General features: G+C 48.4%; 1 protein-coding gene across 1 annotated transcript in view; it reads left to right on the top strand.

Annotated features, from left to right (window-relative positions):
• Nucleotides 1-25,795, top strand: part of LOC146063248 (uncharacterized) — a 90,286-nt gene that overhangs the window by 11,457 nt on the left and 53,034 nt on the right. The window lies entirely within an intron of this gene.

Genomic DNA, 25,795 nt, shown 5'->3' with positions numbered 1-25,795 from the left:
CGTGTGCCTTAAAGTTAAGGCACACGATGACCGCGATTGTGGCCGTGCTAGGAAACAAGTACTAAAATCAGTACTTCCAGTATGATCTCTCCCCCAAGCTGATGGCCAGAATGCAAAACCTTTGTGTCAATATTGGGACTGTGCCTGGCATGAAGTATACGATGACGGACGGCAGGGAAGAAATGCAACGTGTGTTGTGAGCCTGAAAATATTGCATTTAATACAATGTAACCATTGTTATTTGCCAACGATGACTGTTGAATGACCCCACTGAAATCCTGTGACCCGGTTGCCTACCTCTGCCAGGAGTAAGATCCATTATACTGATGGTAAGGGGCAGGTGGACACGTTTTACATAAGCAGCTGCCATGGAACACAATGCATACCTGCCTCAAATAGCTTACCATTTAATTACACTACCGGAGGCCATGGGAGATAAACACGGTTTATCCAAGGTCGTAGGGATTAGTGGTGAAATTGGATAGCGCCTCTTCCCTGCTGGAGCCACCGATGAGGCACACTTACTGGAAGCATCACGTACGGGCTCGCCGCACGTGTAAACGGAATGTGGCTGCCAAGGGGCCAATCAGCTCCTGACTATTAAGTTACAGGCTGGGTTTAATAAGGGACAGTCAGGAGCTGATTGGCCGGTGATAAAGTACCAGGCACTTTATCACTTCTCCTCCCTTATCACTGCTTCATACATCTACCCCTTAACTCCTAGTTGCCTATTTTCCTGGACCTTGGGGAGCAGGCAACTTGGAGTTAAACGTGTTTTATGACTCACGTAATAGTGGGAGGCTTACCTGTCTGCAAGGTGTACATGAGTAACGGTAACTGTCATCTAGCGGAGTAACCTTGGTGACCACGGACTGGCATGGGGGCTGCTGACTTGGAAGGCATGCTGGTGCTTGTAGTGCCATTTGGAGGAACGAAGCAGAACTCCAGGTGAGTTGGCTCTCAATTTAGGTAAATTATTGCATGTGCTATGATCAGTATATGGTCATTAGGTCAACACTATTGAGGTTGACATGCATGGAGTTGACCACTGAAGGTGCTATTGCCATGTATTGTATTGCTATGTACACCCTGAAACCAGCGATATCGCGGAAGGGGGCAGCCGACATTGGCAACTACATGCCAGCAGCAACAACCTGCTTGCACTGGCCTCTGTCTTGCATGTACAGACGGTGAAGGAAGTTGCACAATAGTGAGGGCTGCGACCATGACACAGAGCATAAACACTAGACTAAGATTTTGATCCGATCCATTGGAATCCTCAAAATTGATCATATTATCTAGTGTGCACCCGGCTTTAGGGGCTGCAAAAATTGGAGAAGCCTCGGGGCGACCTCGTTGGATTGGTATGAAATTCCGGCGTTCAAAATCCTGACCGGCGAAATCCCGCCAAGGGGGGTGGGGGGCGGCGTGGATCGCCCCCCCCCTCCTTGGGCCCCGGTGCCTTGCTACGCCCGGCACACTAATTTATTCTCCCTCTACAGTGGCGCCGGAACGGGGGGGCGAGGGGGCAGCTTGCCCCCCCCCAAATTACTGAGGCGCTAAAGCAGGGGTGGGGAACCTCCGGCCCGCGGGCCGTATACGGCCCCCGCACCCTGCTTGTCCGGCCCGCCCGTCCAGCTGCATATTTTATTGTTTAACAGCCGCCCGCCCGCCTAGCTATATTACTGCAGTAATATAGCTGTGCGGGCGGGCGGCTGATTAATCAGTAATATAGGCAAGAATCCGATTCCTATTCGCAGCCGTCCGCCGCCCACATGGATGACTGCTGCGGGGAGATGTTGAGAACCAGCGCCCGCCAATCACAGTGGCTGTGGATGTGATGCGTCCACAGTGATTGGCGGGCGTGATGCGGGCCGTAGGGAGGGAGACTGGTCGCGTGGATCAGTGCATGGGCGGGAGCCGCGGGAGCATCCTACAACAGCCGCAGCAGCAGCCATCACGCTGTGCTGCCACAACTAAAACTTAAAGGTAAATGCTGCTCCTCTCACCCTCCCTTCCCCAGTGACTGACAGATCCAGGGGTTGTCATTTACCCCTGGATTCACACCCAAACAGGTTTATGTAATTATGTCTGATTATCATAATCAGACATAATCACATAAATCTGTTTGGGGGTGACACTGCCACTTTTTCCACTTTTTACGAGTAAATGACAACCCCTGGATTAATGTCAGTCCTGGTGTCTCTGGCCACATGTATATGCCGCTGCCCGGTGTATAATGCCCACGCGTATATGCCGCTGCCCGGTGTATAATGCCCACGTGTATATGCCGCTGCCAGTGTGTATAGTGCCCACATGTATATGCCGCTGCCCGTGTGTATCAGGGGGTAACATATAGCAATTTAGGGGGCGCCAAAATGAGATTATATCTTGCCCCCCCCAACCTAAAAACGTTCCAGCGCCCCTGTCCCTCTATGTGTGTCGTGGACACCCACGGAGGGAGAAAGTGTTGGGATTTTGAACGCCGGGATTCTGACCGCCGGGATTTCAACTGCATCCCGACCTCATGGCCTAACCAAATCTTATTGCTGATGCTTTTCTAGTGCGCTGGGAGAAAAAATGATCCTACACAGGCAGATGTACTAAGCTTTGAAGAGCGATCGTCTGGAGAGAGAAAAACTACCAACCATTAAGCTCCTGTCACCTTTCAAACACAGCCTATAAACCGACACTGAAGCAAAGATGTTGTCCATAGCAACCAGCCCTCTTCTCTGGAAGGTCCTAGATACAGTAAATAAACAGTAGACTATGGGCAACATCTCCAGTCTGTGATTTTTTTTTTTTTTTTTTTTTTTTTTAGCTGCCATTCTTGACGTTAATATTGTAATTTATTGCTATGGATCCCGGACCCTGATCTATTGGAGTAAGTTGAATATAAAATAACACCTGGTTAAATAATCAATGCTGCTAATTACACCGTATAGTCTGAGGCCAGAGTCCAGCATATAGGCCAATATGCCTACTGTGTATCTGTGGGAGAAGATTTATCAAGCCTTGGAGAGCGATAGAACCGGATTGGTTGCTTTGGACAACTACTTTATTATTTTTTTATTTATTTTTTTTGTCTGCTCTCTGTGAGAAGCAGCTTGTACAGACGGGGGGAGGTGAGCTGCAGCTGGGAGCTCGTCACTTCTTGGCCGTTCTCGGCAGTACGAGCCCGAAGGCTCGTTCTGCCAAGCTGCCCTGTTCAATGCTGTCGAAGATGACAGCATTGAATAGGGCCCCGCAGCCGTCTCCCCCGTCGGGAGATGGCTGCGGGTGATTGAATACCCCCAAAGTCTATCTTTCCCTTTTAGTAGGGCTAGCCATCGTGGCCTTTGCCACCGATGACAAAAGTGCAACATGGCCATCGAAAGTGTACTACTATGCAATGGATGACCATCAAAGTCTTTACATATCGCTGGTCATCAATTTTCTTTGACTGATTGAACTGCATGGCTTCACAGGTGTGCTCCGTGCCCCGTGTCCGGACTCCTTGGGGGGGGGGGGGGGGGGGGAGAAAAACGTAATGATTTGTCTAAGCTTTACATTGATGGTGGGGAATCCATCTGGTTCTCCCCTCATCAATGGCAAAACTATTTTACATCGGCCATAAACCATCTATGATTTTGAATCATCGATGGCCAGCCCTACCCTTGAGTCTGGTGCCGGACGTCGGGATCCCGACTGTCAAAACACAGACAGCCGGGTTTCCGACTGCCACCCGCTATTTTCCCTCGTGGGGGTCCACGACCCCCATAGAGGGAGAATAGGTGGCTCGCTACGTGAGCCCGTAAGGGGCTTAGTTTCGCTCACCATGCTGTCTGGGTCCGGACAGTCGGGATCCCGACGTCGGACCTCTATACCACACCCCTTGAGTCAAGCTTTTGGTGGTGGCATCCTTGCAAGTGCAGGGAAACATCCAGAGTTGCACTTTGCGTGCATCTCAGAATAAGCCCCAAAATGGTGACCAGTCACCAGCAATGTCTTACACATCCACAAATGAACGACCGACTTGAGAACCAGATTCCTGGATGTGGGAGGAGTTGGGGTCCTATATATGAGCTGCTGTTGACATGCATTACATCGCCCAATACAAAGAGCTGACTGAAACGTTATTACTGATAAGGAAGAAATGTAATCTAGCCTATTGTCCAACGATGATATGTAATCCCTGCAAGGAATGTAGTGCCGAACAATGGTAACTGGCAATATAAAGACCTACTGGTCTGTGAGGGCGGCCATCTTGTCATATGAACTCACATACACCTTGCTCATTTTTGTTTGTGTCCTCATGGCTCCACTCTGTGGCAATGCCATCCATGCCATCACACAGCCTCCCACCCCAGGAATTTTGGCAGCAAGTTACAACAAATACCAAAACCTATCAATTCACATTGAACAGCATGGCATCGCAGTGCTGGTGGCAGCCATTTTATGCCTTGAAACCATGTTAGTGACACTGCTTATTTATTTACTTGATACCAGTAAAGCCATTTTACATTTTGGAACTTCTGAAAGGAATTCATTCAGAATATTTGCACGCTGATTAATTGGGATGCAGTTGGCATACCGGCGCTCGGGTTGCTGGCATTGGAAAGACTGGTGGTGGAATACCGCTGGAACCATGACCGCAGGCATTATGAATGGAATTGCCTTAGAGGGGAAAGGGGGGTGTGAAGGTTAGGTATAGGCACTACAGAGTGAGGTAGAGACTGGTGGCATCCTAAGCACCAAGATTCCATACAAGATGTGTGTATCTCTATTTAGAGAGATATATCTATCAAATTACCACCTACTGCTATTTTTGTAGACTTTTTGGAATTTAATATTTATATTTGGGGCATTTTAAGACCTTATAACACTATATGATGGCTGCTGTACAGGTTTTGAGGCCTTATTCAGCATGGATCGCTAATCTGGGAATCTGCAAATTGAGGGAAAATTGCAGACACGCTAAGGCGATTTATGCAATGGTCTGTGATGTCAGCGCCGGTCTCTATCCGTCTGTCTGCCGCAGATTAGTGGAAGCCTCAGACCTTCTCATATTTGCACATATGGCAAAACTGTTTTTTTGGGATTTGCATTAGGATCCACGAGTGGGTAGCGATCTGTGACCGTTTTGCAAATCATTTGCACGGGTCGTTTTCTGTCTGGGCGCCGGCTTTCTACTTGCGGGCAGCTGCAACTTTCCATCCATTCTGATTTAGACCCTTTGCCCCTAGCTGTTTTCCAAGATTACAATCAGTTGGAGATACAGGTAGAGTGACGGTAGTGACCGCACCCTCACATCGTGGGTGGCTGGTGCCTTGCTTGGTGTCCTCCTCCTGACTGCTGCTCTACGGAGCCCTTCCAGAACTCGTCCTGTCTGTCATCGCAAAGTAATGAGCATGTGAGCTGACTGTTGTTGTTGGCCTCATTGCTTATCTGACCAGAGCAGTACACACGGCAGCACAGTTCAGCAGCCCTTCTGCTCCAATCCTATGACAAGACCGGTTCTGCCTCCCTCCGTCTCCCGGGGAGTATCTGCTAAGCACCCTCAGCTCCCTTATCTCCATAGTCCAAAAATAGCTGCAGAAACTGCTATGAAATGTTATCTAGTCATAAACCTGAAATGGAAGGAGAACGCAGATTACAACTATTATAGACCAATTATCCTACAGAAAATTTCAGCTGTATAGTAAATGAGTAGAAAACTGAACTTTTGTTCCTGCCCAGGGTATAATTAACACTCATAAATGTTAATTTAATATAAAACAGAACTTGTACAGCAACCTGGGGAGAGACACCAGAGATTACTTTCTTATTACTTCTGAGCGATTATCGGAGAAATGCGTGGGTTGGTTTTTCTTTATATATAATCTCATTCCTATGAAAATTGCTAAGGGGTCATACACCTTCTGAGCATATTTAAGGGCCCGTTTATTGAGTGACAAAGACCATTGCTTATGACAAATGGGGCTTCAGCCAATCCAGCTTCCAACTGTCATTTTTGAAATACGAAACTGTTGGGACCCAATTGGCTTCAGCAGCATCAATCATAAGCAATGATGATTAAAATGCGGGTAACCTGTGGATCTGTAGTAGGAATGACTGCAGCCTGTGTGAAAATGTGACAGTTAGTTGGTGGAAAGGCATGATGGGACTTGTAGTTTCACAACAGCTGGAGGGCCATAGTTTGGACATGCCTGGTTTAGGAGTTCAGTTCGTTTGTCAGTTACTTTAGTCATGATTCGCCCCGTCAAATCATTTACAGCCAAGTCCAGCATGGAAGGTGTTAAACTGATATGCATGCACTTAGCTGTAAATTTCCCAAGATATTAATGACCTCAGGATATGACCGGATTTATTACAACTGCTGTTTACTTGACTGCAGCCTTTCAGGAAATGAGGTATTGGTGGGTCAGGGATGAAAGTTTAAATACTGGCTCAACTATTATTAAAATAGTTTATGCTTTTACACAAAAAGCCTTTGTGTGCTGTAAAGGCGGCGCAGGAATAAGATGGAACATCAAATGAATTGGCTTAGGACACCAAAGCGTGAAGTGAAGGATTATCTTGGGCTCTGCTCTCTCCTCGGTTCAAAGCTTGTTCTGCACTCTCCAATGTAGACTGCAGTCCTCTATTTAGTGCTTGCTCACTGTCTTGTAGTCCTTCTCCTCTGCCTACTACTACTTTGTCCCTCTACTGTAATCTGATCATTACATCCTTTGTCCCACTGCTTGTTTTGTCCCACTGCTGCTCTGTCCCACTGCTGCTCTGTCCCACTGCTGCTCTTTCCTCTGTTGCTCACTGCTCGCTCTGTCCCACTGCTGCTCTTGCCTTTGTTGCTCACTGCTTGCTTTGTCCCACTGCTGCTCTTGCCTCTGTTGCTCACTGCTTGCTCTGTCCCACTGCTGCTCTTGCCTCTGTTGCTCACTGTTTGCTCTGTCCCACTGCTGCTCTTGCCTCTGTTGCTCGCTCTGTCCCACTGCTGCTCTTGCCTCTGTTGCTCGCTCTGTCCCACTGTTGCTCTTGCATCTGTTGCTCACTGCTTGCACTGTCCCACTGCTGCTCTTGCCTCTGTTGCTTGCTTTGAACCACTGCTGCTCTTGCCTCTGTTGCTTGCTTTGAACCACTGCTGCTCTTGCCTCTGTTGCTTGCTTTGAACCACTGTTGCTCTTGCCTCTGTTGCTTGCTTTGAACCACTGCTGCTCTTGCCTCTGTTGCTTGCTTTGAACCACTGCTGCTCTTGCCTCTGTTGCTCGCTCTGTCCCACTGTTGCTCTTGCATCTGTTGCTCACTGCTTGCACTGTCCCACTGCTGCTCTTGCCTCTGTTGCTTGCTTTGAACCACTGCTGCTCTTGCCTCTGTTGCTTGCTTTGAACCACTGCTGCTCTTGCCTCTGTTGCTTGCTTTGAACCACTGTTGCTCTTGCCTCTGTTGCTTGCTTTGAACCACTGCTGCTCTTGCCTCTGTTGCTTGCTTTGAACCACTGCTGCTCTTGCCTCTGTTGCTTGCTTTGAACCGCTGCTGCTCTTGCCTCTGTTGCTTGCATTGAACCACTGCTGCTCTTGCCTCTGTTGCTTGCTTTGAACCACTGCTGCTCTTGCCTCTGTTGCTTGCTTTGAACCACTGCTGCTCTTGCCTCTGTTGCTTGCTCTGAACCACTGCTGCTCTTGCCTGTTGCTTGCTCTGAACCACTGCTCCTCTTGCTTGCTCAGAACCACTGCTGCTCTTGCCTCTTGCTTGCTCAGAACCACTGCTGCTCTTGCCTCTTGCTTGCTCAGAACCACTGCTGCTCTTGCCTCTGTTGCTTGCTCAGAACCACTGCTGCTCTTGCCTCTGTTGCTTGCTCAGAACCACTGCTGCTCTTGCCTCTGTTGCTTGCTCTGAACCACTGCTGCTCTTGCCTCTGTTGCTTGCTCTGAACCACTGCTGCTCTTGCCTCTGTTGCTTGCTCTGAACCACTGCTGCTCTTGCCTCTGTTGCTTGCTCTGAACCACTGCTGCTCTTGCCTCTGTTGCTTGCTCAGAACCACTGCTGCTCTTGCCTCTTGCTTGCTCAGAACCACTGCTGCTCTTGCCTCTCTTGCTTGCTCTGAACCACTGCTGCTCTTGCCTCTGTTGCTTGCTCTGAACCACTGCTGCTCTTGCCTCTGTTGCTTGCTCTGAACCACTGCTGCTCTTGCCTCTTGCTTGCTCAGAACCACTGCTGCTCTTGCCTCTGTTGCTTGCTCTGAACCACTGCTGCTCTTGCCTCTGTTGCTTGCTCTGAACCACTGCTGCTCTTGCCTCTGTTGCTTGCTCTGAACCACTGCTGCTCTTGCCTCTTGCTTGCTCAGAACCACTGCTGCTCTTGCCTCTGTTGCTTGCTCTGAACCACTGCTGCTCTTGCCTCTGTTGCTTGCTCTGAACCACTGCTGCTCTTGCCTCTGTTGCTTGCTCTGAACCACTGCTGCTCTTGCCTCTTGCTTGCTCAGAACCACTGCTGCTCTTGCCTCTTGCTCGCTCTGTCCCACTGCTACTGTTGCCTCTAATACTCACTGCTCGCTTGTATCCTACTGTTGGGCTCCCATCTCTGTTGCTCGCTTTGCACCACTGCTGCCTGATCACCCTCCTTTTCTCACTGCCGGCATTGTGCTGCTGCATGCTAATTATTGTTATTTAGCATTGTAATCCTATGCCACTTCGGCAGCGTGACGCTGCTTGTTGGACCAGGTGTCTGATGACGGTTATAGCTGGTGCCAGAAAGATTGTTTAATCACCAAGCCAAGGCCTACATGGGCAGCTGCTCCTGCACAGAATCCCTCGCTCCTTTCTGAGTAGAGGGGAATAAAGGGGACATTGTAGCTGAGAGAGGGAACGCAAAACGTGATTATCACAGAGGAAAGGAAATGCCAGCAAATAATGTTTGACAAATACTATCCCCCCTATTGAGAATTAATGCAAAACATTGAGGTTCATAAATGTGAAGTGTGGTTTCCGATTCAGTTATCCATGGAATTATGCAACTAGCCGCTTCTTCCCAAAAGCATGCTCTCTATATTTTCTTTTTTTTTAAACGATGGGGGTCTTAGTCACAGGTCAAGTCGGCTAATTTAGCGCCTTTTGCCACAGGATCTTACTGCCCAGGATAGTATTGCAATATGCGATCCCAACAGTGCTATGTATTAGCAAGCACCCGCAGGAGCCCGTCACTGCGATGTGCTCTACCTTAGGGGGTGTATCTCCAGGTATTTCTATTTCTCTGGAGGTGTGTCCTAATCATGGGAGAAATGGCCATGCACCATTTAAAATAAAATACAGAAAAATAGTTTAAGTACCTCCCAACATCTAGGACCCTGGTGGCGGGACAGGCTACGCCAAATTTTTGATCCCACAGGCCCGTTATGGCTGTGCAGTGTTTATGGAAGGGTCTCGACGTGTTGCAGATCCTGTCAAGGCTTCCGGTACCCACTCTGTGCTTATATAACAAGGTTAATTACTTAGCTAATGCAGTGATTCATTACAAACCTTACAATTGACCTCCCAGATATTTGGGGGTTAGGACCCTCCATCTGACCGCAGATAATAAACCCATACAGAAGTCTGCAATCCTGCACACAACTTACATTGATCCATTTCCATGTGATCAAAATTCTGTGCAAATTGTTGCTATTTTCTTGTATCCCGAATGTGTGTTTTTTGATGGGCGCTTGAGGTCAAACGTATGGACTGTTAATCATAGCACTGACGATGTAATTGAACTTGTTATATAAGCACTGGATTTCTGTTCAGTTTTCACAAAGACTCGGCGGTGTCTACAAGCGCTGGATAAACAGCCCTTTCCGCATGACGTGGTGCGCGGAGCCGCTTTCTGTAAACTACGGCCTGTAGTCCTGCTCTAGACCTGTCTATGGTGTCACCGTCACAGGACACTGTTCTTTTTATGTTTCCATGACGGTTTAATTTTAAAGTTCATATAAATAATCCTCCACCTTTTTATTGGTTGTCAGTCTCCCTCACATCTGTCCAAAGCTGTCATAAATTGAAACCTAGGAGTATATGTCTGTACTCAGGGGCGAATTTAGGGGTCAGGCCGCCCCTAGGCACAACATTTTTGTGCCCCCCCTCCCCCTATTTTATTGTAATCATATATGTATATACATTGTTATTTATATATTTCATACAAATTTAACTGTAGCCCACCTTAATATTTTGTTAAGCACTCTGGACTGCTCACTGCACGGAGGACCCGGAGGGAGGGAGGCACTTATTAGTACAGTGATTAGCACAGTGTCTCCGTCAGTCTTTCTCCGGCTCACACACTGTGACTGACTGAGTGCAGGGAGGATCTGCGCGCCGCTCAGCTGCTGGATACACAGCAGCCAATAGACTGAATGTGTGTAGAGTAGCCAATGGCCGGGAGCCGGCAGCAGTGAGCCTGAGCCATTTCCAGAAGCGCAGGGGGACCGTCGGACCCAGCCACTAAGTGGTGATGTAATGTGCATGGCAGAGTGGGTGGGCAGTGGCGGGTGACGAGCGGCGCTGCCACCGATATATGATTCATGTCTGCGGCGGCGGCGCTCGTCACTCGCCGCTGTCCACCCACTGTGCCATTTAACAGAATGTCAGCCTGCTTGCCGCCCTTAATTGGTGCCGCCCTGAGGCCGGTGCCTCACGGGCCTAGGCACAAATCCGTCCCTGTCTGTACTCTGTGATTGGGCACTGCAGATCCCTTGTGGCGCCGTCAAAATAAAGGAAGGTAATATTTTATAGAGGTTTATATTGTTTTCATAGACACTTCAATATGAATTGATTTTAAAAGGAGATTTCGTCAATCCTACCTGCCATGTCACAGGCTGTGTTAGAAAAGTGACAGCTAGGGGCTGATTGTTTATCACTCTCCATTTTATCACTTTTCATTGCTTAGTACATCTCGCCCTAATGTCTAATTAAATTGACCCCCGTGTCTGCTGCCTTCTCCAGTGATGACCTGAACCTTTTTTTTTTTTTTTTGCTGTGTGAACCGATCGGTTTTTGTAGGACTGAGTGCAGAAGGCTCACTTCATTAGTCTGAGAACGTTAACGACCTCACATCCATGGACGCCAGCTCACCGGATTAGCTGTTATTAGCCACGCTGCTTGCTGCTGTCATGGCAGCAAATATTTGCTCCAGGTGAATGGGGAGACCTTGTCCGGGAGGTTTACTTAAGGCGAGAAGGGAAGTTTATATTGGTCGTCTCTGCGCTGTGTACACAGTGAAGCGATGCTGGGTAAAATATGTCAATACTCCATTAGTGAGCAGCTGGGCTGATAGCCGCTGCCGGGGAGAGACCAGGAAAGGGCTTCCGTGAATGCGTTACCATTTCTTCTTTAGGGCCAGATGTATCCAGCTTCAAAAAGTGGCTGGCTGTTGATCACTCTCCATTTTACCAATCAGCTCCCAACTGCCATGTCAGAGGCTTGGTTTGAAAAATGACTGATAGGAGCTGGTTGTTTATCACTTCAATTAATCACTTTTGAAGCTTGATACATCTGGCTCAAAGAGTTAATAGCTGTTGGGCTCCACTGAGGGGTGCGGATCATTTGGTCTACAGTGACAAAAGTTGACATGGGTCTAGGTCGGCACGGTCAAGGTTGACAGTCAAAAGGTTGACATTGGGGTTTTCACAGTTTTTTTTTTTTTTTTACGCGAATGTCGACATGGACAAAGTTTGAAGTGCACCTCCTCCCGCTTCTTCGCTTCAGTGCGCTATTATATTCTCCCACCACGCCCTAGTGGATAGTAGGGCATGAAATACCGCCTGTCAGCACATGTCGGCTCAAAAAAACAGTGAAAAACCCCATGTCGACCTAGTGGTGTCGACCCAATGCTTGTCGACCTAGTTGCTGTAGACCAAATGACCGCATCCCCCACCGAGTGCCCTATGGCATCCTGGCATTCTGGCTGCTGGATACATTCTGTAGTAGCGCATGGTTTACGTGCGTCTTGTGCTTTGTATATTTTAACCATGAAAACCCATAAAGTGTTACAGCATATGCGATAGGACAGCTCTTGCGGTGAGAGTCAGCGGGACCCGGCGGCTCTTCCCTCCCTCCCTTACCTAGCACTGCTGCTGCTGCGCCGGGCTCTTCTCCTCCCTGCACCCGGAAGAGGATCATAGTGCAGGGAGGAGGAGGTTACCGGTCCGGGCAGCACAGCTCTGTGCTGCCCGGACACAGGTAAGGGGGGGGTCGTTGCGGGGCGGTGGTGTGTCCGTGCGAGGTGGCAGTGGGTCGCGGTAGAAGCCCATAGGCTTCTATGGGGCATCGCCAGAAAAATCTGGCGATGCCCCCTGTCGCGGTAACCCGGCGGGGGATGCTTAGAGCATCCCAAAATGCAGTAAAAACCCCGATAACGGGGTTCTTACCGCATTTTGAGTTTAGAGAATCTCCCCCCTAGTATCTTCCGACACGCCAAGCCCGTCACGACTGATCAGCGGACCAACCATTCTACCCACGACCGTGCAATGCAGGATTGTGCCCACAATCTTCAAAAAATCTGTTTTACAACCCCTCGATATTGTACCCAAACGTACTGTACGATGTAGGCAATGGAGTGTGACGGGGATGTTGTGGGTTCGTTAAAATACTCACCGGGATCTGTTGACATTCTGAATGTCGGCATAACGACTGTCGATATTTAGATACCAGCCCATTACACCGGTCAACCGGATACCTTGAGATGCACATAACCGCATTCTCCCCCGTGCGACTTAGGAAGCCGGAGAGGGCCTCAGCTGCTACAACTGTTCTGCTACATTCCTCCAGCGTCACCACTGATCTCATGAAAGCATTCCGGGACAGTACCCATGCAGAGAACAGACACTGGCTGGAGAGGAGTCTAATTGGGCCCTAACGTTTTTAGAGGCCTCTTCAGATCTGGTCAAGCAACATTGTAACTCGTTCAGATTAAACGCTCAGCAGACCCTTGAGGGCTTGATAAAGGGTGCAGGGTCTGACCGCTTCTTTGCAAACTAAAACCGTGCATGGGAGGGAGCAGACAAAATATGCTTTATATAAATTAATTCTGATGAGTTTATTGCTTTGATACATTTGAGGTGTTTTCATGCCTGCTACGATTATCTGAATAAATTAGTGTTTGTGGAAATTTTTTTTTAACGTCGCAGGCTCCATTTTTCATTTTCCCTTTTTTTTTGCCCTGTGTGGAACCAATTTCATTGATCATATTTTGCAGTATCACTCTCGCTGTAGTTATTATCCAGAGCACCATTGCACAGTCACTTTTATGCAGCTGAATGGAGAACTTTATACGTAGCGTGCATCTTTCTATGACTGGTTTTCTATGCAGCGATTCTGTCCAGGACCTGAAATTCATCCTTCTCTGTCCTGCTTCTGCTGCATCTGCCAATCATTCCTGTTGTCGTTGCTAAGTGCTAGCATTTATGAAGCACCAGCCGTGCACTTTATAAGCGGCGCACTGACCTTTCATAGCAGTATCTATGGATACAAAGGAAAGGAAGGAGGCTTGAGTGTGTATTAAACAATCCGGCCTACTTGGCATGTGTTCCATGCTTGGACGCTGCTCTCCTGCCTTTTCAGGGAACCAATCGGCCTCAAATTAGCAGTCCATTGGGGGTGGGGTTCTTCTTTGCTGGAAATTGGGAGCGTTAAGTAAAAACTGGGATGACTGGTGAGTGGGTCTTTGTGCAGATCGAAAAGGGATTGTCTTAGCCAGAAATTGCGCATTGATACACCCACGTATCGCTGATACTGTGTCCTCCGTTATACTGATGGCCATATATGTGCTAGAATCGTAAGTTCCACCGCCTCCAATGGTATAAAGAATGGGGTTCCACCACCACAACAGGCACAGTAATTGCAACAGAAAAGCCTGTCCCAACAGCTTCCTTTTCTGGCACAGGGTATGTGGTGTCCTTCCATCTGAAGAAGAGCCAATAAGAGGAGCAAGCACTGTGCCTGTTGGAGACAAGTTGAGAGGGGGCTGAAGGGACTCGGAGGTGGTGAAGTTGCAGGAGAGACACAGGGCATGGAGCTGCTAGTGACAGAGGCCGTTGTGTGTAAGGGGCACTACTACTGTGGTTATTGTGTGTAAGGGGCTTTACTGAGGGCCTTATGTATAAGGGGGTACTACTGCTGTGGGCATTGTGTATAAGCGACACTGTTGTGTGGCATGCATGAATAAGGGGCACTAGTATGTGGTATAATAATAATCAGGAGCACTACATGCAGTGTAATGTAAATATGATTAAGCTACTGTGTTGCATAATTTGAATTGTGGGTTCTAGTGTGTGTTCACACCCCTTCCTTGTGAGACCACTGTCCTTTTTCTAAGGTTTGGAAACTGTGAAAATTGATAAATTGGCATTTTAGCTCCGCCCCCTCTTTGGAGAACCAAGAATTGCGGTATTTGCTGTACTGGGGGTGGGGCTTGACATCGAGATCAGTTCATAATTTTCATTGTGTTGTGGGTGTAGTATGACGATCCAACAGTCATGATTCCGATGGTCAGTATAATGACATCGTAGTCCCGACTGCCGGTACTCCAACAAGGGGGGGTAAGCACAAAGATGCCTCTTTGCGGGCTTGCTGCGCTAATCATGCTGCGGGCTGAGTGGCTCGCTGCGTATGCCGCAGGTTCTGTTCTACCTCTATGGGGGTCATGGACCCCCACAAGGGAGAATAGTCCCTGTCAGTCGGTTCCTGACTGTCGGCATTTGAACAGTCAAATGTTGGGCCGTCATCCGGCACCCTGTGTTTAATGCAAACATTTTATTGGAACACATTTGACTCATGCAATAAAGACTATGCTGATGCACCCTATACTCCCATAACATACTCCATGTTATTAATGAGGTGGTGGCCCCAAGGTGACGGTAGATAGGAATTTGAAATTAATTTTTTTTTTTTTTTTTAACAATAAGATAATATGACCATTTTCTAACCCATATGCAGTTGACAATAATAATTCTTGTGTTTCTGGCCGAGTGACCGGCAGCAAGAGTAGTCGTTAATACCAGATTACCAACAGCAGAAGGGGACCCCAAGACCAAGTGGGGAAACCACAGATAAACTGTTGAGATGAAGGGCAAGGCGGAATCCTGTCACATGACTCTTTCTGCGGTCATGTAGACAGCATGAGAAGAGCATCTTTCTGTCAGATCTTGCATCTAATCTCTGCTTCTAGCTCCTTTCTGTCTATAATCTCATAATGATGCCATTACTCAATGTTAGCTGTTGGGCAAGGTGCGGAAGTACCGTAACTGTTTTGAAGCCCCTGAGGGTTGGGATTTTCATGTATGGGGAAGAGCTAGATGTTCTTTTAAAGGGAACTCCATGGTGTTGAACTCTTCTTTAGTCTGCTTGGGCCTGACTATTCTTTTGCTAGCCATGTGGCCTGAGTCTAGAATCACTGGCCCACTGGTAAATCCTGGCCCCTTGGTTAATCTGAGCCTCTGTTATGGAATCCAGCACAATTGTAGGAATCCTTTAGCCACTGTGAAGGTCTTCCACCAGTCAACAGCTGCCCACTGTTCCATTAGTGGTTTTTTTATGCACACACCAGTAATTAGGATGTCCTCAGGTCCTAAACCTCAAGCCCTAGGAGTTGATACAATTGGCTGGAGGCCACTGGATAATTTTGGCTGGGGTTATAACACTAGCCATACTAATGGGCAACAAGTGAATGGCACGCACTATATTAACCGGCAGAGCAGGATTTTGGTCACAGCAGCAGATGGGAGACTGTCTGGTTGAGCAAATGAGCACAGTGCAGTTAGGTAGGGAGGCTTAACACACTGAGCTGTGGAAGAGCACACAAAGGAAAAGAAATGGCAAAGGCGATAGCGAAGAAACGGATAGACGTAGCAGGAACTAGGTACAGGCCTGGTTGGGAATGCAAAGCATGGACCCAAAGACTATCCACTGGAACAGTACCAGAGTACAGTAATATGGGAAGCAGACCAGCATTTTACACAGCATAAAAAGATGTAACTAGCAGGGTAGAGCAGGATCAATTGCCTTCCCAGCTTCCAGATAAAAGATATTATAGATACAAACCCCCCCCCCCCCCCACTAAATTCAGTCGGTGTTTGTCCCTTTTGCCGTCTCCCCACCGACCTAGCCAGTGCAGCTCCGTCATGCCTGAGAGGAGCTGCGTGCTAGAGCTACCCCTACAGGCAGCCGCAGCTCTTTATAAGGAGGAACTAAGGAACTAGCCGCTCTGCCATGGTGTGACTGCAGACGGCCCCTGCTCCGCTCCCTCTCGAAAAACAAAATGTAAGTAACTCCATTGATAGACCAATGGGCAAGGGGGGGGGTTTTTTTCCAGATACTGAGACCCCCGCTGTGTGCGCGCGTCCCCTGATGGAGCACCAGCAGTCAGGATTCTGACATCGGGATACTGACTGTTGGGATCCCCCCTGTCCGACTGCCATACCTCATCCAGGGATATTATTCCTGTATAAACACTGACATACCTCCCAACTTTATAATGAGTCCTGGCGGGCCCCTTGCACGCCTAACAGAGCCGCTGGGTTGGGATCATTTGGTCTACAGCATGATGGTCGACAGTCATTAGGTCGACACGGGCTTGCTGCGCTCGCCACGCTTCGGGTTGACGTTGATCGTGGGGTGGCGTTAACAATTGTGGGGGCCATTTCACAGTTCAAGGGCACTATTAGGACTCTGTGGCCCATTTAACATTGTTTCCTATGGCCAAATCGCGGGCATTGAGGCATTAAACAGTAAAATCGCATCCAATCACAGTTTTAACATTGATCCCTATGGGAAAATCGCGGGCATCGCGTCGCACCCGTTTTTTAAGTAGTAGTAGTAGTAGTAGTAGTAGTAGCAAACAAAAAAAATAAATTACAAGGTAACGTACAGGGTGTGTTGAAAGATACAGTATAAATAGGGGTATAGCTGGTCGAACTAAAATCAGCATCAGTTCAGAAGTAGGTGTCAAAATTGTCAAGGAGACTGAAGATGAAGTAGAGGAAGGGAAGGACAGGAGCACAGGTGAGGTAATGAGGTAGGGTGAGTACGTGAGGAAGGAGGGCCCTGCTCATAAGAGTTAACATACTAAAAATAGGTGGGTGGAAGAACAAAATACAATAGGATAAGTAGGAACGGAGGGAAACGGAGGCAGGATAGGAGGATCAAAAGAGGTTAGGAAGAGGGAAAGGCTAGTCGAAAAAAGTGGGTTTTGAGGGAGCGCTTGAAGGAGGTAAGGGAATCAGATAGCCTGATGGGTGGCGGGAGGTTGTTCCAGTGCAGGGGGGCAGCGCGAGAGAAATCTTGGACACGGGAGTGGGAGGAGGTGATTAGGTGAGAGGTCAGTCGGCGGTCAGCGATGGAGCGAAGAGGACGGGAGGGAGTGTGGATAGAGATCAGTGAAGAGAGGTAGGGAGCTGTGGAGGAGGAGAGAGCCTTGTAGGTGGTGGTGAGGAGTTTAAAGAGAACTCGGAAAGGAATGGGGAGCCAGTGAAGAGATAAACAGAGGGGGGAGGCGGAGGTAGAGCGGCGGGAGAGGAAGATGAGCCTAGCAGCAGCGTTAACAATGGATTGGAGAGGTGCGAGGCGGGTGAGAGGTAGCCCAGAGAGAAGGATGTTGCAGTAGTCAAGGCGGCAGATGACAAGAGAGTGAATGAGAATTTTGGTCGCGTCAGTGGAGAGGAATGGTCTGATGCGTGAGATGTTGCGTAGGTGAAAGCGGCAAGACTGTGAGAGAGCACGAATGTGGGGGGTGAAAGAGAGGGAGGAGTCAATGATGACACCGAGGCAGCGCGTTTGGTCGGTGGATATGCCCGCGATTTTTTGCCCGCGATGCCAATCGCGGGCGCCGTTCTAGGTAAAGAGTACCAAGAAGGAGTTTGCAAACCAACCAGAATCTCACCCCATGGTGTAGAAGGGACATTTGGTAGTTGGCAAAAAAAAAATAGGTCTATGGGGCCCATTTGGCAAAATGTTACTGTTACTTGCCAAAACACGATTTGCATCATACTGTATGTACTGCTGTGTAGTGATGAGGCAAAAAGTACCATAACCCAGGGTGTGCTAATGTTGTGTAGGCCTTGGGGACAGCACAGTTGCCCCCTGTCACCAGGTGCATTTTCAGTCACACTTGTGTATGTCGGTGTGGCGGGAATGGACCACTGTTGGTGTGGCGGGGGTCAGTGCTGGATTAAAGCAGGGGCAAAAGGGGTCAGTACCCCTGGGCCCCCGTCTAGCTAGGGGCCCCCCGTGGTTGGCATGTATTTTTGGGGGAAAAAAAAAATTTTTTTTTAGTTCAAGGTTTTGTGCATGGGAGTGGGGTAGTGCTGCAGCTTCACCTATTTGCCAATGTGACAATGATTAATGTTGCTGAGCATGCGGTGCCAAGTAGGGATGGCCATCTACCATCGATGATTTGAAATCATCGATGGTTCGTGGCCGATGTTGAATACTTTTGCCATCGGTGGGGGAGAACCAGATGGTTTCCCAACACAATGGTGACCATCGATATGTAAAAATATCGCTGGTCATCCATTGCATAGTTTAGCACTATCGATGGCCAGTTGCAGAATTGCCATCGATGGCAACGATGGCCATCCCTAGTGCCAAGGCACACTGACTGCACAAGTGTGCAGTGCATTACTGGGAGTTGACTAAGTCTCATGACACTTTGCACAAGAGGGCAGAGGCTGAGAGGTTTGTGCTGAGCTCTGATTGGTGGAGCACATTACATGTTTTTCAGGCTCATGGAGCACTGCAGCAGCAGCCTAGTCATGGGAGGGTTTTTTAATCAGAGGCAGCACTGGGACTGTGAGGTGTCCTACATAGTAAGGTGCAGAGGGACAAACACAGGCTATGTATGTATGTATCTCCACCCTGCAGTTACCCATTGACCAAGTTTATACTGCCTTTACTCTGTGTTTTGACAGTGTAATATTCTCCCATGCAGTAATGACAAGTGCAAGGGGTCCCCTGACTAAAGTGCCCCGGGCCCCCCAAAGGCTTAATCTGGCACTGGCAAGGATGGGTCTGTGTGGAGGTTACGGACCACCATCAGTGAGGCAGGGGTGCGCAGCCGTTGGTATGGAGGGGATGGGCCAACATCGGTGTGGCGGGGATGGTGTCTCTCTGTGAATTATGCTATTGGTTACAGTTAGATGTATTTACAGATAGTTATTGTAAAATATATTACATGGTGCGAGGATATTTTGGAACCACCTGTCTGGGTGTTTCTTATTTGGAAAGTTGTACACTATTGACTAAGGGGGTGGTTCTGTATTGATCGGACAGGGCCAAATTCTGCCCTGTCCCGATGTTGGGGGGGGGGGGGGGGGCTGTGCATGCGTGTATTTGCATATGTGCAGACCCTGGAAGCAGTGAGTCACACTCACAGTTCATTAAAGAGGGGGCAGAGGCTGACACTGGGCCGGAGCAGTGGGAACAGCCAGCGTTTTGTGGGTTGTCCCCATGAAAACTCCTGACATGAAGTCATCCCTCGCCCCTTTTCGGCAATCTCGAGCGATAAAGTAGCAGCCACTCTGCTCTGACCTGCCATGTTACAGGCCGTTTTAAAATGACGGTGGATTGGCTAGTACTTTATCTCTCTCCATCTGCAAGCTTTGATAAATCTCCCCATGTTCAGTGTCTAATGTGTGTGTGTGTGTGTGTGTGTGTGTGTGTATGTTGGATATTAACCGTAGCATCAGCTGCGGATGATGGCGTGTGCTACGTGTCTGTGTACAGTAACTATGGTTGTGTAACTGGTTATGTAGTCGGCCTGTTCCCAATACCCCTCGTAAGATGTAAGGCGCACTTTAAAGACCGTTTTACACCAATAATCCCTAAATTGGATTTAGTTTAGCTCAATGTTACGGTTTTTATTTAGCTGCCAAATGAATGCTGAAATTAATTCCATCATTAAGTTCTGTGTTTGCCTGGATATGTGTTTGTTACATGGATATAACTGATTAGTTCGTTAGGCTTAATTAAAAAAAAAAAAAAAATGTTTCTGAAGCTCTTTTTGTGCAAATGGTTTATTTATCAGGTGCACGGAATCGCATACCTCCCAACTGCCCCGCTTTTCACGGGACCTTCCCGTTTTTTTTTTGGTTTTTTTTTAGGGGGGGGGGGGGCAGTCCCGCGTCTCGCGTCTCGCCTGGGGTTGGCAGTGTCCCACGGTGAGGCACTACAGAGCAGGGAATAAACTCTGTGCACAAATAAACTAGCGACCCACCCCTGCTAGAACAAATGTACCAGTGCAAAGCAGGGGCGGGTCCAGGGGTTAAAGTGAGGGGGAACGGGTGGAATGGAGTTCCACCACCTCTGCATGACCACTTTAAGCCCTGGGCGGGTCTCTGATACAGTATATAAATGGTATGATTATAATGGCTCGGTAACAGGAGGCTGGCTGTGACGGTACAGAGGAAGTTGGGGGGTTCCCCCCTTGGGTATCAGTGACAGACTAAGGCAGCCTCCCTCAGGTATGTGTCACCACAACAGCCACCGCCCCACTCCCAACTTCTGGTGCTGGGGGTACTTGCCCATGCTGGCCAGGAAGGAGACTCGCCCTCCAGCCTCTCTCTCCTGGCCAGCAACAACACCACCACCATGCCACGTGACCCCACGCCCCAGCTCTATCCCAGCAGTAGCGTTGCTTCCCTTTCCAGAGCACTGGCAGCAGCCAGAGAGCCCGGTCCATTGCTGTTACCAGGTGTGCTGATGTCACAGCCAGCCCGGCCCCGCCCCTCGCAGTCTCCTTACACCCTGCATGGCCCTGCCGCAGTGATTTTTTGACTTTTTTGCTTTACTAAAATAGTTTTTTCTCTGCTCCCATACAGGATATGCCGATAGTAAATACACGTAAACCTTCATCCAGCACTGCACTACATAATAGCATAGTACATAAAACTGCACAGAAATGTGTAAAGCGATTTTTTTTTTTTAATTTTTTTATTTTATTATTTTTATTGAGATTATCGCATTGAGACGCGCTTTGTTTTCTAATGAAAAATATCTGATTGCTCTTTGATACTCTACATATGTGCTATTCACTGTTTTTAATAAGCCCTATAACAACAATCCCCTCGCTGTCACCTACTTCTATAGAAAATGTCATTTCTGGAATCAAGCAGCCAAATCCCATTTCAACGTCTGCGTTTTTAATTTAAGTTTTCCCATCACTGTGTTGGCCCGGGTCCTGGAGGTGGGAACCAGCTGCAGCCGGTTACTTTTCGGAAGGTCCTGATCTAATCCTTTTGTATGGGGTAGAGGAGGGGCCTTCAAACCCTTGCACTTAGTTTTCGGCTGCGGTTTTTGGAAGGTCGCTTAGATTTGCAAACGTGAGGGGAAGTTTTTCTTTATAAATTTTTTTTTATTGGGGGATTTTATGAATTAGAAGAAGTTTCCTGGAAACCACCGACGGTACAGTGCAATAAGTGATCTATTAATCCTCATTCAGTGATTGGGAAAACCGGTCTGCAGTTACATAACCGCACCGGGGGACAGCTCGTGCCATTTTCACCTCTAAACAGACCCATTAATTACACATTTTATTGGTAGGGTTGCCAAATTTTAAAGATCCTTATTTGTGATAACGCTCTTACACATACATGGAGGAGGATACAGTATTTTGCATAGACATCTCCACCCTTGACAGCCAAACCAGATTACCCAAATTGCTAGATCTACATTCATTTGGGCTGACACATCAGTGGATCCTATCTGCAGCCTGGCCACAGATTTTTGCTTTTTACTTTAGGTTAATCCCAGAATCCACTTTATGCGTAGTAAAAATCTTAGGGGTACATCAGGGTTGCCTACCCTCCCGAAATGGCCGGGAGTCTCCCGATCTCGGCATTTAAATGCTGTCTCAGAGGAGGGTAGCGGAGCTAAAATGTCACAATCGCGTCCTTTTAGCCCCCCCCCCCCCTCCACAGAGATCCGTGAATTAGGCTATTTTACATCCTGGGGGCGTTGTGGAGAGGAGAATCTAAAAAGTCGGCAATCCTGGGGTACATATAGAGTGACAATAAACTTACAGTAGCTGTTGTACTCACTGTCAAGTAGCAGCATTAAAGTAAATCTGAGGTCTAGAGGCGAGGAATGACATGGTAATATTGAGTGCCGGATGACTGCCCGACAGGGGGATCCCAACTGCCGGTGCTCCAATAGGGAGGATCCCTGACTGACAGGTGTTATTCTCCTTTGTGGGGGGTCCACAAGCCCGCAAGGGGCGGCTTTGCACTCGCCCTGGGGGCAAACGCAGGATTATCATAAGGAGGTTTCCGCATGCGCACATACACATTATCTTAATAATGAAATCCTAAAACGATATATATATATATATATATATATATATATATATATATATATATATATATATATATATATATATATATATATATACATAATGTGTGTGTGTGTGTGTGTACATGCATATATAGTACATACATGCATATATGCATACACAAAGCATCCATACAGGTCTGGAACCACTTGGCTACCCTTCCAATAGTATATATACACACAGCCAACACACACATATATATGGAATACATATACCCACAGACACAAACACATAGTACACATACATACAGGAGACACATAGTACATACACACAGCCGACACACATACAGAATACATGCGCACACATATAGTATACAAAATTAACACACACAGTATGCAGACACACAGGCTACACACACATACATAGTATATATACACACAGATGACACACACCTGTTTCACATAAAAACAACATAATTTAAAGCACATGTCACAATAAGTTGTAGCATAGGCGGCACCAACTCCCCCCCCCCCCCCCAAGTACTTTCCCAGCTTCCAATTAAAAGAAAGTCATAGCCAGTGTGATTTTATTATAGATACAACAAATACATTGTCAGTGTTTGTCCCTTTTTCTGTCTCCCCCACCGACCTGGCCATAGGGATGGCCATCGACCATCGATGATTCAAAATCATTGATGGATCATGGCCGATGTCGAATACTTTTGCCATCGATGGGGGAGAACCAGATGGTTTTCCTTCATCGATTGAACAGCAAAACTATGTTTGCGTTTTCTTTTTTTTAAAGTGCCGGGACACGGAGCATAGACACCCGCGAAGCCCCGCCTCCGTGATTTGATTGGCTTACAGGCCAATCAATCAAACACAATAGATGACCATCGATATGTAAAAATATCGATGGCCATCTATTGCATAGTTTAGCATTATCGATGGCCAGTTGCAGAATTAATGTCAACGATGGTTGCCAGTGCAGCTCCCGTAATGCCTGAGAGGAGCTGCATGCTAGAGCTTCCCCTACAGGCAGCATCGGCTCTTTTATAAGGAGGAACTAAGGAACTAGCCGCTCTGCCGTGGTGTGACTGGGTAGTGTCTAGATCTCCTTCAGTTTTGACCATTTTCCCATCATGCCCTGGGTCCACGTATACCTGGAGGGGGACTATAAATCTGTGGCGAGCGAAGGGGGGCACACTGCTGGTCCTGGGTGGGATGCGCGCGAACATCCCAAAAAAGATTCCTGCGAAAATTGGGACAGTTGGGAGGTATACAATAGTAAGGCCCCATCTGGAATTCAGTGTCCAGTTCTGGGCACCACACCTTAAAAAAAAAAAAGAGATAGATAGATAGATAGATAGATATTCGATATTCTGAAACTGAAGAAGGTCCAGAGAAGGGCAACAAAATTGATGAAGGGTTTAGAGTCGTTGGACTATGAACTATGTTTTATACCTCACATGGGGCCAGATGCACTAAGATTTCAAAACTGATTACATGGAGAGTGATAAAAAGCCAGCCAATCAGCTCCGGCCAGACGTTTTTCAAACACAGCCTGTGACATGGCAGGTAGAAGCTGGTAGTTTTTCACTCGCCATTATATCACGTTTGAATCTTAGTGCATCTGGCCCAAACTATGTTACTAATATACTAGGTGATTCATCGCGCCCTACGGGCGCTCTTCACACCGTCGTAAGGGGCTGCGCCCCCTTAATTTGTGAACATTTGCATATGAGAAAGATGGTTAGAATTGTATGAAAGATGGCCTGTATTGCAACTTGAGTTATAGGTGAAATGTGTTAAATAGAGAGCATATGATGTGGAAGGGGGTGTGTATTGTTTTGTTTAATTAAAAAGCGGTTACAGAGTAAGATGTACATTGATAGTGTGGATGGTACAGTGACATTTGTGGGTGTGGGGTGGGGCTGTGTGTGCATGTTGTTTAGGTGTGTGTGTGCAATAGTATAGTAGGGTGTTTCTGAGTCAGCGGCTCCCCACTGGCGGAGGTCACGACACAGGAAAACAGGAGGCTGGGTAGTGATAGGGGTGTGTGGGCATAAGGGGGACTAAAGAGGAGGGTGGGAGATACTGTGCAGCTTCTGCCAGTGGGTGAGGGTCCAGCGTGGCAGTACAGGAGTACAGGATGGTGGCCCTGAGTCAGTGTCTCCTCCTACTGGTTGGGAGTTAGGGTGCATGAGAGCAGGAGGCTGGGCTATGAGGCATGATAGGGGCATGTTGGCCAAAACAGCGTCAGCGACTCCCCAGTGGTGGAAGTTACTGTTCAGGAGAGCAGGAAGCCTGGGTAGTGATAGGGGTGTGTTGTGAGTATACGGGGGACTAAAGAGGGGCTTAGGGGTGCCGTGAATTGCGGGAGGGGCGCGGGGGGTGCCGTGAATCAAGGGAGGGGGGCGCAGGTGTCGGCGAATCGTGGGAGAGGGCGGGGGTCCGCAAAGCGTGGGAGGGGGCGTGAATTGCGCGAAGGGGGGGTTGCGAATCGCGGGAGGGGGTGCGTGGGGGGTCCGTGAATTGCGGGAGGGGGGGGCACGGGGCGCGATGAATCACCTAGTTGGTTATATATCCTTGTAGAAGGATGGTAGGATGTTGCTGTCATTTTAGAATGCATTTACATAAACAGTAATAGTAGCAGTAAAAGGTCTGACTTAAAACATCTACAGTAAAACAGAACAGGTGTTATATATTATACAAAGAATTGGTTGATGATGTGTAGGTTGACGTGCACATAGTTCATAGTTGTCACTGGAAAAAAATTGCTACAAGAAAAAATCAACACAGAAAGTTCAACACATGTAAATGTTGACATAAGTGTGGCACTTCATCGGTGTCCATGTCGACACATGAGAATGAATATGAAAAACATTCAAAAAAAGAAAAAATTAAATCTTCAAAAAACTCATGTCAACCTTTTTCATTGTCGACCATAGCCGTGCCAGTGTTTTGCATGTGCCATTTAATCCTGGGGTTGCCGTGAATCGCGCGCGGGGGTGGGGGAGGGAGGAGGTGAGGGGTGTCCGCGAATCACGGGAGGAGGGGTCGTGGGTGGATGCCGTGAATTGCGGGAGGGGGGGGGTCGCCGGGGGGGGGGTGTGGGTGCCGCGAATTGTGGGAGGGGGGCGCGGGGGGTTGCAGTGAATCGCGGGAGGGTGGGTCGCGAGGGCGGGGGGTTGCCGCAATGACAGGAGGGGGGGGTCAGGGGTGGGGGAATCGCAGTAGGGGGGGTCGTGGGGGCACCGTGAACCGCGGGAGGGGGGGCCCGGGGGGTTGGCGCGAATCGTGGGAGGGGGGGGTCGCGGGGTGCCGCGAATCGCAGGAGGGGGGATGTGTGTCACGGGGTGGGGCCGCGAATCGCAGGAGTCACCGGGGGTGCTGCAAATCGCGGGAGGGGGGTCGTGGGGGGTGCCACGAATCGCCACAAGAAAAATCAACACAGAAAGTTCAACACATGTAAATGTTGACATAAGTGTGGCACTTCATCGGTGTCCATGTCGACACATGAGAATGAATAA

The sequence above is a fragment of the Crinia signifera genome, chromosome 3 (genome assembly GCF_055691185.1).
Source record: "Crinia signifera chromosome 3, ASM5569118v1, whole genome shotgun sequence".
In the NCBI taxonomy this organism is placed as follows: domain Eukaryota; kingdom Metazoa; phylum Chordata; class Amphibia; order Anura; family Myobatrachidae; genus Crinia; species Crinia signifera.
Note: the sequence above shows the minus strand (reverse complement) of the source record. Positions and strands in the feature narration are given on the sequence as shown.